This window comes from Helianthus annuus, chromosome 7 (assembly GCF_002127325.2).
Source record: "Helianthus annuus cultivar XRQ/B chromosome 7, HanXRQr2.0-SUNRISE, whole genome shotgun sequence".
NCBI classification, from domain to species: Eukaryota; Viridiplantae; Streptophyta; class Magnoliopsida; order Asterales; family Asteraceae; genus Helianthus; species Helianthus annuus.
The window spans coordinates 77,273,656-77,289,820 of record NC_035439.2 but is presented as its reverse complement, the minus strand read 5'-3'; positions in this window follow the sequence as shown (position 1 = coordinate 77,289,820).

The following is a 16,165-nucleotide window of genomic DNA, read 5'->3' as shown; positions in this document are numbered from 1 at the left end:
GCACTCATTTCAAACTCAGCTGTCATGAGTTGCCTAAACTCTTCACACATTTTATTACATGTGCTTCCAAAGATGGTGTCATCCACATAAATTTGGATAATCATCAAGTCCTTTCATCTCCATTTCAAAAACAATGTTTTATCAATTCTTCCTCTAGTGAAACCAATGGAGAGAAGAAAGGTGGAAAGAGTTTCATACCAGGCTCTTGGTGCTTGTTTCAAGCCATACAAAGCTTTATTGAGCTTATAGACATGATCTGGATTAAATGGATCCTCAAAGCCTGGAGGTTGACAAACATAAACCTCTTCTTGAATCTTACCATAGAGGAATGCACATTTTATGTCCATTTGATACGCCTTGATGTTGTGGTTGACAGCAAAGGCCATAAAAAGTCTGATAGCTTCAAGTCTTACTACAGGGGCAAATGTTTCATCATAGTCAATGCCCTCTTCTTGTCTATAACCTTGAACCACAAGCCTGGCTTTATTCTTGACAACAATGCCCCTTTCATCAGTTTTGTTTTTGAAGACCCACTTTGTGCCAATAGGACTTGCATTCTCTGGCAGTGGTACAAGCTCCCATACTTGTTGTCTTTTAAACTGTTGGAGCTCCTCTTACATGGCTTCTACCCAGCTGTTGTCTTTCAGTGCCTCTTGGTACTTGACTAGCTGATGGAGTGATAGAAAACCAGCAAAAAGACAAATGTTTTGGGATTGGCTTCTTGTGAGCACCCCTTCATTGATGTTGCCAATAATTTGATCTGGTGGATGAGATTTCAAGAAGATTAACTCTCCCTGGTATGGAATAATGGCATTTTGTGGTGAAGGCTGCAGATGTGAATCATCTGAGCTAGCCACTGCTGGTGACTTTGATGATCCAACAGTGGCTTCAAAAGGTGGTGGAATAGGAGGTAATGGTGAGGACACATGATGACTTTGATCCACTGTTTGAGGACTTATGTCAGCAGTGTTTGATGAAGTGGAAGGAGGGGTTAAAGGGCTACTTTGGTCAACAACTGTTGAGGTAGCAGTGGTTGAGCTTTGACAGCTGTTTTGAACACATGCTGCTCTTCCCATGTTGACATACTTTTGAGGAATGATGATTTCATACCCATAGTCTGGTGTGAATCCTCTGATGGACATGCACTGTTAGTCTTGACAACAGTGTTTTCAAAAGTGAATTTATCAAGATCAAACAAATCAGCAGGATTTACTGGGATTTTCATTGATGAAAGTTCATTGAACTTTACATTCAAAGTCTCCTCCACTGCCTTGGTCCGTGTATTAAACACTTTGTAGGCCTTGGCAGTGGTTGAGTATCCCAGGTGATACCCACTATCAATTTTGGCTGCAAACTTTGAGATAGAATCTTTTAAGTTTAAAATGAAGCATGAGCAGCCAAAAACTTTGAAGTATGAGATTAATGGCTTTATTTTATACAACAGTTCATAGGCAGTCTTTTGATGCTTGGGGTTGATCAAAACTCTGTTTTGGACATAGCAAGCAGTGTTTACTGCCTCTGCCCAAAAAGTTAAAGGCAAACCTGAATCTGCAAGCATGGTTCTGGCAGCCTCAATCAAAGTTCTATTCTTTCTTTCAACAACCCCATTTTGTTCTGGTGTTCTTGGAATGCTGTATTGCCTCACAATTCCTTTTGACACACAGAAATCATCCAACTCCTTGTTCCTGAACTCTGTGCCATTGTCACTTCTAAAGATTTTAACTGGAAGGTCAAACTGTTTTTCAACCTGTTTCAAAAAGTCTTGCAGAATGCCTGCAGTCTCATCTTTTGAGTGTAAAAAGTAAGTCCATGTAAACCTAGAAAAGTCATCAACAATAACTAAACAATATCTCTTTTTCTTTAGACTCATGACTTTAACTGGGCCAAACAAATCCATATGAAGCATTTGCAAACATTTGGTTGTTTTGGACTCATCAATTGATTTGTAAGAGCTTTTATGTTGTTTTCCTTTTAGACAGGAAACACAATGCTCAAGACAGGAGAACAGTTTTTGAGGTAAACCCCTTACTAGTCCCTATTTTGAAATGTCAGTGATTGTCTTAAGATTTGTGTGCCCCAATCTCCTATGCCATAGTTCTGTCTCTTTGCTTGAAGCAGCTGAGAACAGACAGGCATCAGCTCTGGGGCACTCTTTTGACATATCAACAACATAAACATTGCCACTTCTTTGAGCAACAAGTTTAGTTGTGCCTTTGTTGATTATTGCTTCAATCTTATCAACCATTTCTGGTCCAACAATCCTACAATAATCCTTTGTGAAGAATGAGCCAAACCCTTTATCACTCATTTGAGACACACTCAGGAGGTTGAATTTTAGATTGTCTATAAGATTGACATTTTCAAATTTTACATTACCAGACTTCACTGTACCAGACCCCAGAACTTTCCCTTAACTATTATTACCAAAGGATATATCACCCCCTCCATGGATTTTGAAATCTTGAAGAAGGGCTTTACATCCTGTCATGTGCCTGGAGCCTCCACTATCTACATACCAAAGACTATCTAAGCATGCAGAAGCTCCCTGCACATGAAGTAAAAGGATTATTTCATTAAGGTCTCCAAAGCCAATAAGGCTTTGGATGGGGTCTCAACAGTGTCTGGGATGGTGGCAGATGCATGGACAGTGGTTAGCACAGGGGTTTGAACATTTTTGGGAATGTTTTTCTCTAACCACTGTTGAGGGTCTTGGCCTATCACCTGCTGATAACCAAAAGGATGCCTGTTCACTCTTGGTTTAGAGGGCCTTTTGTAGGCCTCATAAACATGTGGGATCCTTTGGTATGGTGGTTGTCCCTTACCTCTTCTAAATTGATTGGCAGTGGGTGCATCAGTCACCTGAACATCTCTTTGGACAGATGTTTGGTTCAGCTGTGTTGTGACAGCTGTTTGAACTGGCACAAACAGTGGTTGTTTCTTGGTGAATTTGACAGATGATGCTTATGAACTTAAGGATGTTTTTGCAGTGTACTCATTCTTTTTCTCATCAAAGTTTTTGAGATACATACATTCCTTAGTTTTGTGGTTATTTTTATCACAGATGGTGCAGCTTTCAGCAGTTATAGTGACACTTGTTTTGTTTAGATCATATGCTTTTAGATGAAAACAATCTTTTGTTAGATGATTCCTCTTTTCACAAAAATCACAAAACAGGTTTTTGATCTTTTCTCTTTTCTTCCTCTTCTCAAATTCCTTTGCAACAGAGTTTTGAACCACTGTTGGGATATCTTTAAGAGGAATGACCTTTGCTTTTGGAGCTGTGACACCATCAGTGGTTGTAAAGTCCATAGGCTTGAAATTTTCAAGAATGTCACACTCATCAGACCATGTGGGTTTAAATTGGTATTTCTCAATTTCCTCAAAAGTTGAGGACCCCACAGATCTTTCCAGAGTGATTTTGTTACCGAGTTTGTCAGTTATTTTAACCTCTTGGCCATTTTTGTTGGGTGGTTTCTATTTCAGATGAACCAGCTTGTTTTCCAGCAGTGTTTACAAGATCATAATATTTTCTATATCCTACACCAAACTTGACATTGCTTTCAAGCTGCTTCTTAAGCATAACCTCATACCCTTTACAAGACTCCACCCATCTTTCACAAGTGATCTGGGTGGACTCCAACTCCTTTTTGCAAACTTGCTATTTTTCTACCATATGGAGTTGAGTTTTGGTTATGCTCTGCTCTTCTTTGAGACTGCTGATTTCTTTGTCTTTTACAGCCAATTTGTTTTTAAGTTCTTTTAATGACTTTTCAAATTTGACTTCATCAGATAAGACTTTATCCCTAAGGTTTTCATTTACCTCTTTAATGTTAGCAAATGCAATTATGCATTCATCCGAACACATTTTTTCAAGAACTTAAGGTGATACCTTAGCAGCAGCCATCATGGAACAATCACATTAATGATCACCTTCTTCATCAGCTCTAACTTCTTTCACACCTGCTTTCTTCTCTTCTTCTTTTTCTTTGGACCAGGGGTCTGACAGTGGTTCAATTAGGGTTTCTGAATTTTCTCCCAGCAGTAGTTCACCAGCGACTGCAGTAACCACTGCTTCAGCAACTTCATCCACTGTTTCAGCACTTAGCTATCCTCCTTCAGTTTCTACCCCTTCTGGTATTTTCTCTAATTCCATCAAACAAAATTCATCATCAAAAGTATCATTAGAAGCATAGAGAGCAAAATTTTCATCACCAAGTTCATCAGGCATGCTGCTCCAATCAACAAAGCCTTGTGTGAAAAAGCTTTGCTGATCTGGTTGTGCCACTGCTGGAGCAGCTTGTTGAGGTGCAACAGGTTGCACTTGTGCCTGAGGAACAGGGGCTTGAACATACTGAATTTTTGGAATAGTGGTTTGAACATAATGCACAGGCACAAGGGTTGCAGCATAGTGAGCAGTGTTAACATGTGCTGCAGGGGTATATTGGGTATAGTGCACAGTGCTTTGTTGTTGTGGTCTAGGGTTTGAGCTAGGATGAGTAACTATTGGACCAGTGGTTTGACTCCGACATTCCCTAGCAAAATTACCTAGCCTATTGCACTTGTAGCACCTGATTTTTTACTTATCCAACCCCACTTTTAAATTCCCATGAAGCCCTGGGAATTTTCTCCCTGTTCTTTTGTAGAATTTGCTTGTTCTAACACTAAGCAAAGCCAATTGATGCAAAATGTCCATCTCTTCTAAGTCAGTGGGATCAAAATGTTGCAAATCATTGAGTTCAAAACACAAGTTATCTGACATCTGGTTTTCACAATTTGCAGTGAAAGCATAATTTGCAGAGTGAGAATCAGAGTTGTTAAAACCAGCAGTTATGTCAATAAAATGATCAAAACTCTGATCCTTACTGTTGCTACCAGATTCTTCCTGACCAAGTAAAACAATGTTACCAAATGAATAATCATTAGCAACTTTGCCAGACTCTTGCAACTTCTTTTTCTGGTTTAACTCCCTTTCATGGGTCAGGAGTCTACCATGAAGTTGGGTCAGGGTCAGATCTTTGAACTCAGCTGAGTTTCTAGTCACAAAAGCAATTGTGTCCCATTTTTCAGGTAGTGATCTAAGGAACCTGCTATTTTGTGTTGAGTTAGGAAATGTAACTTTAACAAGCCTTAGTTCACTAATGAGACAGCTAAAACGTTCAAACTGTTGGGTCAATGATTCACCCATGATGTGACAAAATGTTTCATACTGCTGATTCAGAATTTCCCTGTTATTTTCAATAACCTCTTCCATCCCCCCAAACTGTTCCTTCAACGCATCCCATAGCTCTTTGGCACTGTTACAATGTAACAGTTCAGCATAGATTTCATTGGGTAATGCAGATGCAATGATGCTAAATGCTTTGGCATCGAGTTCGAACTTCTGAAAATCAGTTTCTGTATAATTTCAGGTGGTTTTGGTACGAACTTCTTTCTATTCTCAGCACTTGGCACCATGGGAACATGCGGACCAAAAACAACAGACCTCCAACATCCAGTATTCTGTTGAGCAAGGATGTGACCCATCCTTCTCTCCCAGATGTTGTATTCAATACGTTTAAGCATAGGTGGTTTAAACAAAGAGCCAATGTTATTTTTATCATCTTGTGATTGTGACGTCATCCTGGTTGTTTTACAGGCACTGATTAATCAACTTTAATGGTGATTAAACCTTACTCTATTTTTCAACGAAACGAACAAACTATCAGTATCAACTATTGCGAGCTGAACTATTTATGTCGAAATGATTGTTAAATCAAATTTGACTGTCCAAGCTCTGATACCAATTGTTAGGATCTGAGTTTGGTTTTGATTGTGTTTTACGTTTGAATTAAGATGAAGATGAATGAGTTGTGCAGCGGAATAATAATGGAAACAAACTTTGTACACAATCAAACAGAAGAATTGCTTTAATCAAACATTTTCAACGAAGACCGAAAGATTGAATTTATTTCAATAACGATTACAATGCATGAATGAATACAAACTCCCCCTCAGCCTTAGCTCACAGTATTTGTTCGTGCAGGAAGAAGATGGTGAAAGAGCTAATAGAACAGTACAGAGCACTGTACTATTTATAGGCACGAACAAACCACTGAAGCATCTAAGCTGACGTCACCATGAAAGTGACATCTAACCTCCTAACAAACTCTAACCTCTGATCTATACAACCTCTGCTATGCTAACTACTGATATTACAATACATTACATAAAGTAAACAAAACTGCTGCTGCATCCTTCCACTGCTGTGAACCCAGCAGTACTTGTCATGATCAGCAGTGCTTGACTCAAGGCAATAGATTGGGCAGCAGGACTTTAGTTCTTCATCAGTCTTTTACTTGATCAGCAGTTTGTAGGTTAGCAGTTTGTATGGTCAGTAGATAGGAGGTCAGCAGATGTTGAAACCACTTTCAAGGGGAGAGACTTGTATACATAACATCTGGTTATTCTGGATCCACTGCCCTGATCCAGTTTTGGCTTTAATTATTTGTTCCTCTGATAGGGTTCAAACCCAACACATGAAGAGCCTCCGAGACAAGTCTGCTATGAAACGCTTGAAACAGTAGGGCAGCGGGAAAGATATGATGCTCTCCTCACTCGTCCTCTTCGCATGTTCTTAGAGACTCGGCTCCGATCAATCCATCAATATAACATGGAGTTTTTAAGCACACTGACTTTCAAAAAGACTGAGTTGGACCTCTTTGATTCTGATGCAGTGCAATTCAGGTGTGGAGGTGAATGGTACAACATATTTGTTGCCCAATTTGGTGTTAACATTGGGCTTTATACTGAGGAGGATGTTGCTGAACCTGAATTCACTGAAGCTATCCGAGAACTACCAGACAACCTGAGGCAAGCTGCATGGGCGACGATCAGAGATGGCCACTACAATCCGAGCTCCATAAAAAGCACCAAAATTAGGGACCCGCTTATCCGCTACATCCATCGGGTCCTTAGCGGTGCTTTATGCCAAAGGAAAGATAGCGGTGATGTGCGTAGAATACAACATATACATTGTATCAAATACGGAGTAAAATCAACCCTTTTTCGGTACTAATGTTGGAAAAAGCTTGTTTCCTTGTTGCTTTTTTTTTTAATTTACAGGGTCAAAAGAGCTTAAACGCATAAAGGGAGCAAAATAACAGTAAAAACCAACATAAATACAAAGAAGGAGGATTGACGTAACTCACCAAACCCCTATCCACATCCAAACTAATAAAATAACAAGAATCAGAAGCTTTGGCACGGGGTCGTACCCACCAGGCATGGGTCGTGCCCAGTTAGGATTCTCTGCAGAAGAAAAAGACAACAACAAAAGACAAATCAGAAGATCAACACGGGGTCGTGCTAAGGCAACACTGGGCATGGTCAACTCTAAGATTCGCAGAATCTGAGATAGTACAACAAGTACATTGGCCACGGGTCGTGCCGTTGACGCACGAGGCCGTGTTAGTATGAGGTCAGACACTACAGTTAATGAAGAGGAGGGAGATTGAAGGCCACTGGGCCGTGCCAGGCGGGCACGAGCCGTGTTGGACGTCTGACTTCAGCTATAAATAGGGGTGCTTGGTTTCATTCCAATCCATCCATTGGCAAACCACTTCTCTCACACTTGCCACCACTCCACCACCACTACAACACCATCATCCACCACCATCATCCATCTTCCATCATCTAGAGTGTGTAGTTGTAACAACCCGACTTTTCGGCTCATTACTTAGATCTGTCATTTATTGCTTAATTATCTTGTACTCCCGAGATTTCGATTATCGCTAAGGGTTTTCGCTACATTTTAAAACTATGTTTTACAATTTTTATTCAAAACGCAGTTATCGCATTTAACGCTATTACAACGCATACTATTTAAACGCATTCTATCGCATATCGCATCGCATGATTATACTAAATGCTATCGCATCGCAATCACATCGCAACTCGAAACGCAGATTTACTTTTATGCATTTTACGTGTTATGTGTGTTACTTGGGTGATTACTTGTTTATTGTTATGCGGTTATCTCATCGCAACGCTTACTCGCAGCTCGCTTAAATGCAATGCAACGCTTAACGCACGAAACGAAAGTCGGAAAACTAACTCGCACAACTCGGCCGATCGAATGACCACTCGGTCGAATGGACATCCGTCCGGATGCCCATCCATTCGACTGGCCATCCGACCCTCGCTTCAACCGCCTTACTCATTCTCTCACACTATAAGTACTCGCCTGTCACATCACTGTTCACTGATGTGACAGATCTATCCGACCAACTCGCCCCTAGCTCATTTTCAAGGACTTTTCTCTCGATTACAAGCTATTCAGTAAGTATTTCACCCTAAATCTTGTACTTCCATCATCACTACACAATTCTCCATCATGTTCTCCATCAAAATCATTGATTTTCACCATGAAATCACCTGATTTTGACCCCTTGAAGGTGACATCATGTCAGTTGCTTGTGCAATCGGATGTGTGACGTCATCTCATCAAGAATGGTTCAGATCTAAAGGATTTCTACACTATTTTAACACAAATCTCAACAAACTCCAAACATTTTCTACTGATTTCAAACTTTCCTTCAACTTTCTTCACTTTTCTACTCAAAACCGATGGAATCTAGGCTCATTCAGGCTCTCTACTCACTCAATAGCTGAGAGTCGGTCTGAAAACAGATTTCCACCGGAGAGACGACCGATTCGTGCATGAAACTCCATCAAGAACAGTTGAGTCCAATCGAGTGGGGTGATTCCCATCCGATCAGCTGAGCTGGACTTGGTACGGTTTCCGTTGTTTGACACGTCGTCATGCCGTCTCCGTTAAACTTCAAAACTTTTTAACTTAGAAAATTTTACAAGGTTTTCAAAACACCATGTTGCCCAATCGAATAGCCATCCGATTGGATAACCATCCGATCAAATGACTATTCGACCAGGTGACTTGTCCTTTATAACTTTCCACACTTATACAATTTGACCAAACTTCAAACTTCAAGTTTCTCGATCGAATAGCCATCCGTCCGGATGACCATCCGACCAGATGACTTATTATTATACTACAACGGAAACTTCAAAAGTTTCCAAACAATTTACAAGCACTGCACAACTCATTTGAATGACCATCCGTTCGAATGGTCACCCAACCGGATGACCATCTGTCCGGATGACCATCTGATCGAATGGGTTCTCATTCGTTCGACTCACCATTTGACATTTATCTCACCCAACGCACTGTTTACACGCTGTTCAACGCTTACGCTACTGTCCTATGCTCAGGCTAACTCCAACGCGCTCCCTTCAATCCAATATAAGGCTGTGTTTATCTATTAAACACATACTTTGAGTATACTTGAACCCTTTTTCGCTGAACGCACTTTTGGGTGTTACATACGTTCTCTATCCAAAACACATCAACACACAACGCAAACACTTTTGACGCTAACCGCTCTCACATGTTATACGTGATTCGATGAATGCTTGTATGTTATGTTTATGTCACAGCCCCCGACCCCACCCTGAGAGCGGGAGCCGTGAACCAGTCAGATAGTATCGATGTTTATTAATTATGCAGCGGAAAAATTTTCATCAGGATCGTAGTTAGGAAATAATTTCAGAGTTTGTAAAACACCGAACTTTTAACATTAAACAAATGGGCTAAAACCCATATTTCATTCAATTGTTTTTATAGGGATAAACCTAAATAAATAAAACATAATTTTCTTCTTTAATTATAGCCACTTTATTTAAGCCTTCAGTGCTCCATAGCTGGCTTCTACTATTCTTACATCAAGTTACCTGAAACGTGTTTTGAAAACATTTTATCAGTAATAAATACTGGCGAGTTCATTCCATTTTTATAAAAATATATTGTTATACTTTACAGCATAAAAGGTTTTTATATTTGTTTATATTTACCCAACTCAATCACTATGTGTTACATAGTGGCAGTTCTGATGTGACAGTGGTTATATCACTCATTGGCTCTCTTTTGTCCAATAGTGAATTTATCAAGTAATTATATTTTACTATTATTCAAAGTATCTGTCACTAGGCGGTTCCCGTGACGGTGGTCAAATCACTGTTGATCATTCTTTCAACTAGTGACTGTGGTCATAACACTGTTGATCATTCACTCAACTAGTGCCGGTGGTCGTATCACTGTTGACCGTTCTCTCAACTAGTGACTTTGGTTATAACACTGTTGATCATTCTCTCAACTAGTGTCTCTGGTCATAACACTGTTGATCATTCTCTCAACTAGTGACTCTGGTCATATTTCTGGTCATATCACTATTGATCATTCTCTCAACTAGTGACACTTTTCAAATAAGGTATACCAAATTTCAGTCTAAGTATGTTTTAAAATTCCTACGGATACTTATATATAGATATTTATTTTAAAAGTTGGTATAATGATACATAAATAATAAATTTCATATAATAACAAGTATAAATTATAGATAACATTAAATTTCATATATTTAATGTATAATTTAATATATATAGATAACATCACCACAGAAAAGGTATATACTTTTCGTACCATATCTGAACTCTTATTTATATCTGAACTCTTATTTTAAAACAAAGCATCTACTTTAACAAATATAATATAATATATTCATTAACCTAAAACACTTATTCGTTAAAATATTATATATATAGAGTGTCATTTTAATACAAATATACTCACATGGTTTATAACTATGGAATTAGTACAAACCATTTAAATTTATTTCAATCATACATTAAATTTATTAATGATTTAATGTGAAAATAATATTAGTTATAGGCTATGGCCACTGGGGCACAAATCCCCCCTGTGATTGTGGTCATGTTCCTATTGGCTAACTTTTTGGCCAATAGTAACGAGGGTCAAGTAATGTATAAAACCTCGCATACCGGCAGTTATTTCAGAATATAAAAATTTAATCACTGTAAGTATAACCGGTAAACATTTAGGATTTTGTAAAGCATTTTTAAATATAATTGTATCACAAAAAGGTGATAAAACTGTGAGAAAAGAGAATGGACTCACTTTGTAACTTTAGGGTTCAACTAGAAAGCCCCCTGGTAGAATCTTAGGTATAACTTCTGAGCTATTATATATATATATATGTATATATATATATATATATTCACTCGTGTTAAGTATAGTAACCCTAATTCAACCTTATCCCTATGTCACGAGATAGAACCCCCAACGAACTTAGTCGGGCAGAGCGTTGACATGCGGTATGGGGCTCCAGATCAATCGGAAAGGGTATCAGTGATCGAGAGTTAAAACACTTAAAACGGAGCAAGGCTTTCTTATTAATAATATGAGGTAAAAATATTTAGGAATTAAGAGAGAGATATAGGGGGCGACAGAAATGAGATAGCAGCAAACAAAGTTGAAGTCTATTCTTATTTATACTAACTTCTAGACACTTGGAGGCCAAGCCTCAATACATTTGGTTACACGTATTATGAAACATTAAAGTCTTATTCTTATCTTTCTGCACAAACACATGTACTTTAATCTTTTGAAAGTGAGTTTTAAACTTTTATATTATTTTATTATTTATATATTATAAGTAATTCAATTGCTTCACCTATTTGGCGCGTATAACTCCTAAAATATGACGTTTTATAAAACAATGAATATGTCATTAGAACGAGAATATTTGTATCTACATTTTGAACCAAGCTTCATTAAAAACAGAGTAGGTTCAAATATATTGTATTTTTATAATTTAATTATTAAACGGTTCCTAGTCCCGTCTAGGTACTTTATATTTCTAACAGTCAACTTACCCGTAATCTACCTGTCTAATAATATAAGCTTTTGTACACTTTTATTTTAATAGAAAGGTCACCCATATACAAGCCAATTAATTAGTATAATATTCCAACCAACTATATATATAAAATAGTTTTAAAACTATCTAGGTCGAATAATTATATTAAAAAATAAAACTAGTTACTATAACACTATAACTCTTACATGATAAAAATGGAAACGTTACAGTTTACACAGTGATTGTTGCCTGACACCTTAGCAACGATAGTACTATAATTTGGACTCAGCACCTGCCGTGGACATGGGTTGTTAAGGGTATTACTTCACATGGTCACAGTGATGATAATGTGTTGCGCATTCTACACTCGCAGTCATGTCGGTTGCATATGTAATTGTCGATAGCTTACTTGATTCACATTTCTATGTGTTACATGTTGGTTATGCGTAAACGCTTTCGCTACTATATGCTATTCAAACTTGTGTACTCACCTTTACATTTTATGTATTGACTTTATTTTAATGTATGTGACAAGTGTTTAGGATGCTATGTTTGTTGTGACGAATCAAGTAGGAGGTCTAGAAACCCACCAAATAAGAAAATCTGAGTTGTCAGAACAATGTTTTGTTTATGAGACTAATATTTGTAATGACTTTTTTGCTTTATATGTTGATGGTATGGGACATTAACGTTAAATATAATGACATGAATAGTTGTTATGGATTCTCGTGAACAATCTATTTTGCTCAGTGCCACGCCCCGATGTTTCCGCCATCGGTTGGGGTGTGACAGTAGTAGTCTTGGGATCCAAGATCGATCGTAAGAGTTCTTTTCAAACACAGGCCATTCTTGGCTAAACTCTTACATCACTTGGTGAAGACAAATCTTTTATGTATTACTTTTTGATTTCCAATCTTTGGCTCTTTTTTTAATTGGGTATGTATTAATGGCTTTAATAACTAGTTTTTTATATTGAAGACGAATTTATCTAACCATTCTTCATATGTTGTTATATGTTGTTGATTCACATATTTGTGTCTTTACGGTCTATATAAAGCGCGTTAATTACTTGGAAGGGGGTTAGAAGGGTGGTTGGGTAATTCTATGTCTCGTTCATTGTATAGATCCTGCGAGAACCTGGTTCAAGCTTAGTACTACTTCACGTTTTGGGCGGTACTGTTCACCCCAGAAGAAAGTAGGAAACCGCTTTAATCCCTTATATATAAACTACTATTAAAACTTTAAACCAACCCTGTGAGGACTTTATCCCTGCTGACTCAGACTAGAGGGTTGAGGGTAACGCTACCTGGAAGGGGCCTAACACTTTTTGTAACAACCCGACTTTTCGGGTCATTACTTAGATCTGACATTTATTGCTTAATTATCTTGTACTCTCGAGATTTCGATTATCGCTAAGGGTTTTCGCTACGTTTTAAAACTATGTTTTACAACGCATTCACAATGCTTGTTCAAAACGTAGTTATCGCATTTAACGCTATTACAACGCATACTATTTAAATGCATTCTATCACATATCGCATCACATGATTATACTAAACGCTACCGCATCGCAATCTCATCGCAACTCGAAACGCAGATTTACTTTTATGCATTTTACGTGTACTTGGGGGATTACTTGTTTATTGTTATGTGGTTACCTCATCGCAACACTTACTCGCAACTCGCTTAAACGCAACGCAATGCTTAACGCACGGAACGAAAGTCGGAAAACTAACTTGCACAACTCGGCAGATCGAATGACCACTCGGTCGAATGGACATCCGTCCGGATGACCCTCCGATCGGATGGCCATCCGATCGACTGGCCGTCCGACCCTCGCTTCCACCGCCTTACTCACCCTTTCACACTATAAATACTCGCCTGTCACATCACTGTTCACTGATGTGACAGCTCTATCCGACCAACTTGCCCCCAGCTCGTTTTCAAGCACTTTTCTCTCGATTCCAAGCTATTTCGTAAGTATTTCACCCTAAATCTTGTACTTCCATCATCACTACACAATTCTCCATCATCTTCTCCATCAAAATCATTGATTTTCACCATGAAATCACCTGATTTGGACCCCTTGAAGGTGACATCATCTCGGTTGCTTGTGCAAACGGATGTGTGACGTCATCTCATCAAGAATGGTTCAGATCTAAAGGATTTCTACACTATTTTAACACAAATCTCAACAAACTCCAAACATTTTCTACTGATTTCAAACTTTTCTTCAATTTTCTTCACTTTTCTACTCAAAACCGATGGAATCTAGGCTCATTCAGGCTCTTTACTAACTCAATAGCTGAGAGTCGGTCTGAAAACGGATTTCCACCGGAGAGACGACCGATTCGTGGTTCGAACATGAAACTCCATCAAGAACAGTTGAGTCTGATCGAATGGGGTGTGATTCCCATCCGATCGGCTGAGCTAGACTTGGTACGGTTTCCGTTGTTTGACACGTCGACATGCCGTCTCCGTTAAACTTCAAAACTTTTTAACTTAGAAAATTTTACAAGGTTTTCAAAACATCAGGTTGCCCAATCGAATAGCCATCTGATCGGATGACCATCCGATCGAATGACTATTCGACCAGGTGACTTGTCCTTTATAACTTTCCACACTTATACAATTTGACCAAACTTCAAGTTTCTCGATCGAATAGCCATCTGATCGAATGGCCATCCGTCCGGATGACCATCCGACTGGATGACTTATTATTATACTACAACGAAAACTTCAAAAGTTTCTAAACAATTTACAAGCACTGCACAACTCATTCGAATGACCATCCGATCGAATGGGTTCTCATCCGTCCGACTCACCATTCGACGCTTATCTCACCCAACGCACTGTTTACACGCTGTTCAACGCTTACGCTAGTGTCTTATGCTCAGGCTAACTCCAACACGCTCCCTTCAATCCAATACAAGGCTGTGTTTATCTATTAAACACATACTGTGAGTATACTTGAACCCTTTTTTGCTTAATGCACATTTGGGTGTTACATACGTTCTCTATATCAAAAACACATCTACACACAACGCAAACACTTTTAAACGCTAACCGTTCTCGCATGTTATACGTGACTCGATGAATGCTTGTATGTTATGTTTACACAGTGATTGTTGCCTGACACCTTAGCAACGATAGTACTATAGTTTGGACCCAGCACCTGTTGTGGACAAGGGTTGTTAAGGGTATTACTTCACATGGTCACAGTGGTGATAATGTGTTGTGCATTCTACACTCGTAGTCATGTCGGTTGCTTATGTCATTGCCGATAGCTTACTTGATTCACATTGCTACGTGTTACATGTTGGTTATGCGTAAACGCTTTCGCTATACTATATGCTACTCAAACTTGTGTACTCACCTTTACATTTTATGTATTGACTTTATTTTAACGTATGTGACAGGTTTAGGATGCTATGTTTGCTGTGACGAATCTAGTAGGAGGTCTAGAAACCCACCAAATAAGAAAATCTAAGTTGTCGGAACAATGTTTTGTTTATGAGACTAATATTTGTAATGACTGTTTTGCTTTATATGTTGATGGTATGGGACATTAACGTCAAATATAATGACATGAATAGTTGTTATGGATTCTCGTGAACAATCTGTTTCGCTCAGTGCCACGCCCCGATGTTTCCGCCATCGGTTGGGGTGTGACACTTTTCGCATTAATAACTTACTTAATTATCTTTCAATAACCCGACCTTGCGGGACTGTATCCTTGCTGACTCAGACCAATAGGTTGAGGGTAACGCTTCCTGGAAGGGGGCCTACAACTATAACTTAAAGATAATCTCTTAAAATGCCCAAAGTGCGGAAATCATTAAAGGATACATAAAAAAGGAGTTGGAACCAAGTGATTCCTTCTTGTCTGTCTGTTTTTCTTATATTTTATTTTTGCTTTTTAGTTTATCTTTATATAATTTTAAAACCCGTTTCATCAAAATTTGGTTAGATTAGACGTTAACGATAAGCCGGTATTAAAAGCTCTTGTGTCCTTGGACGACCTCGGTATCTTGCCATCACTATACTACGTCCGCGATGGGTGCACTTGCCCTAACGTGTGTGTAGAGTGATAGTATTATATCATGTTTTATAAATTTAAAACTTGAATTTGTGAGTAAAAAGAGCTAAAATATATCTTAAAAATATATACACACCGCACCACGTCAGCGCTTTTAAGGGGGTGTTTGGCTAAGCTTTTCCACACCTCCTTCTAACTTATTGACTTTTATAAAAAAGTTAATAAGGAGAAAAAGTGTTTAGCAAACTCAAAAGGACTTTTTAAAATGACTTCTTGTATAGAGAGGAAATGTCAGTTTTGAAAAGTTAGAACATTGTGGTTTTTTGAAGCTCCTTAGAACTTTTCATAAAAAATT